General features: G+C 55.6%; 1 pseudogene; it reads left to right on the top strand.

The window, feature by feature from the left end:
* Positions 1-504: 504 nt before the first annotated feature.
* Positions 505-2811, top strand: LOC116548180 (annotated as a pseudogene).
* The last annotated feature ends 342 nt before the right edge of the window (positions 2812-3153 follow it).

The raw sequence follows: 3153 nt of genomic DNA, 5'->3' as shown, positions 1-3153 counted from the left end.
GGGGGCCAAGGCTGCGGAGAAGTGGGGGCTGGACTTTGGAATCTCAATGACTCTGACTCCTGGATCCCTTGGTGAGGCAGCATGGGTGCTGTTCTACTGCACAGTGGGCTCAGGACTAAGTCTATGGGGCTCCAGGGAGGACAGGGCAGGAGCCAAACTGGTGAGTTCGGGAGGGAGAAGATGGGTCACCCTAAGCGAGTCCAAGAGATTGTGAGGGGCTATTGGGAGGGTACAAGGCCTGACACCTGGAGAGGAGGGAGGGGAAGCAGGGTCAAAGGGACCAGTAGGGGGTAGGATAGGTTCCTGGACTCAAATTCTGGTTTCACCTCTGGGGGCATGTCATTTTGGAGCCATCAAGCCCCACCTCTGGAAGCTTCAGGATGTGCCTCCGCAGTGCTCAGTTCCATCCTTTGGCCTCCTGGGGGAGGCACAGTGCCCCGCAGCAGAGGTGCGAGGCGCTTGGGGCTCCCCCACCCCGCCAACCTCTCAGGAGCCTGGGTGGTCATGGGTATGCAGAGCAGCCCCAAGGAGGGGACCCTGCCACCACCAGTCCTAGAATGCGATATGGAGGTCCAGCACCAGGGCCATCCTGATGAGTCCTGGGAACAGGAGGCGCCCGACATCCTGGCAGAGCCTTTGAGCCGTGGAGGAGCTGAGCGGCAGGTGGAAGACGACGGAGTGGGGAAGGCAGCAGCAGTGAGAGCAGCCGCGACGCAGTGAGGGGCCCAAGGGCAACCGCACCAGGAGCCTGGACCGATGGGGACCCAAACAGGTGGCCTGTCAGGTTGACAGGTAGAAGGAAACAGGAAAGACAGCCAGAGACAGGAGAAGACTGAGCGACAGCAGAAACTAGTGAGAGACAGACACCAGGACATGGAGCCAGAGATCCAGAGACAGAAACCAGATAGAGCCACGGGGAGGCCCTAAGAATGGAGATGGACCCAAATGGGCGACAGAAACGGGTATAGAAGACCCAGATAGGTAGCTAAGGCTCATAACCCCAGCACTTGGGGAGGCAGAGGCGGGGATCGCTTGAGCCCAAAAGTTTGAGATGAGTCTTGGCAAACAGCAAATCCCCTCTCTACAAAAAATACAAAAATTATCCAGGCGCAGTGCTGCGTGTCTGTAATCTCACCTACTTGGGAGGCTGAGGTAGAAGACTGCTTGAGCCCAGGAGTTGGAGGCTGCGTATTGTGATTGTGTGCTGTGATTGCGCCACTGCACCACAGCCTGGGACAGAGCAAAAGCTATCTCCAAAAATGAGAGAAAGAGAGGCAGAGGCCAGGCAGACAGAGGGACCCAGAGACAGGAGAGACTACTGAAAAGAAAGACCCAAACAAGTAAGAGATGCAGAGAGATCAAGAAACCAGACAGAGGCCCAGAGACATGGAGCCTGAGAGACAAAGACCCGAAAAAGAGGGAAACAGACCAGAGTCAGAGAGGGGAATTGAGTCAGAGGGAAACCCAGAAATAAATGGGAGAGATGCTCAGAGGAACAGAGACAAATGACAGAGAGAGAGATACTCTGAGGGAGAAAGATCTGGTGATTCAGTCAGACAGATACTGAGTCCCTGAGATGGGGTGGGGTGGAGAAAGAAACAGAGATAGATCCAGGCACTATGAGAAAGTGAGGCTAAGAGAATAAGACCTGGATAGAGAAGAAGAAACACCTTTCATAAGTCTGCTTTGTATCCCCCCACCTGCCATACAGTACTGCAAGACTCTGGTCAGTGTGGCCAAGTGGTCACTAGACTTGTACCCTCCCACATTCTGACCTCAAATACAAGAGACTGAGTGTAATCCCAAAGTGCTGGGATTACAGGTGTGAGTCCCAGCTGAGGCTGGGCACTGGGACTCATGCCTGTAATGCCAGCACTTTGGGAAGCAGAGGTGGGAGAACTGCCTGAGTCCGGGAGTTTGAGACTATCCTGGGCAACATAGCATGACCCCCTCTACTAAAATAAATCAAAAAATCCAATAAATAAAGAGCTTGGCATAATGGTGAGCATCTGCAGTCACAGCTACTCAGGAGGATAGCTTGAGCCCGGGAGGTCGATGCTGCAGTAAGCTGTAATCACACCACTGCACTCCATCCAGTGAGACCCTAGCTCAGGACAAAAGAGCCTGCAACAGATTATGGGCGTGGTGTTTGTGTTAGGTGGACTGAGACCTGCTGAGGGGGATGTGGGTGGTGACCAGACCTACTGTGTGACTGCAAGGGGCGAGGCATCTCCACTTAACCCCGCCCCCTCAACTCCATCCCAAGGCTATGCCTCCAATGGCGAAGGTCGTCATATCCACCCCCTGACCCCCACCCCCCGCATCCACCTCTCTGGGGGAAGAGGTGCAAGGGGTGGCGCAGTGCTTGCGAGGACAGCAGCTGGAGGTATTGACTCGCATGGCCGTGAAGGAGCTACAGCGCCAGAGGAAGGAGCTGAGGATCGAGGTGAAGCTGTGGACTCCTTGGAAGTCTGGCCCCAACTCAAGGAAACCCACGAGGCCAGACTCCCAGCCCTTTCCTCCAGTGGGATCAGATTCTAGGCCCCCCGCTTGGAGCCTCCCTCCAAGTTGAGGTCCCTGGGCTTCATCCCCCCGCTTCGAATCGAGTAGTTCAGGTCTTGGGCCTCTTCCTTGGACCCACAAGCCTGAACCCCCAGCCCTTGCATTCTCTCTGCAGATGAAGGTGGAGGTGGCCCTGCTGCGGAGCCAGCTGGCTGGGAGTGAGAGGCAGCTCACCAGGAGCAGCAGCAGCTGCGGGATCTGCTGGTGCAGCAGCCAGCCTCGGAGCTGGGTGGCCAAGAGCAGGAACAGGTCTGTTTGGCTCACTAGGTCTTCATCTGCAGTCGCATCCCTGGTTCATGGATGTTGTTGGTATGCTCCTAGCTACCTGCATCCCAGGGTTGTCCCTACTCCCCAGAGGAAGACATTTGGGCTTCTGAGAGAGGTGCTGATGCCCCTCCTGTTTTCTTCAACCTCACTCGACGTGAGTTTTGGAGCTCTTCCTTTGTCCCCTGTCCGTTTGCTATTTAAATGTGGGTTTGTGAAAACTTCCAAACTGGTTGGGTGTGGTGGTGGCTCATGCCTGTCATCATAGCAGTTTTGGAGGCCGAGGCAGGTGGACTGCCTGAAGAGATTGAGCCCAGCCTGGCCAAC

The sequence above is a fragment of the Sapajus apella genome, unplaced genomic scaffold, assembly GCF_009761245.1.
Source record: "Sapajus apella isolate SASKATOON/1434 unplaced genomic scaffold, GSC_monkey_1.0 scaffold7725, whole genome shotgun sequence".
In the NCBI taxonomy this organism is placed as follows: Eukaryota; Metazoa; Chordata; class Mammalia; order Primates; family Cebidae; genus Sapajus; species Sapajus apella.
The sequence above is the reverse complement of the archived record's forward strand: the minus strand, read 5'-3'. Positions and strand labels throughout refer to the sequence as shown.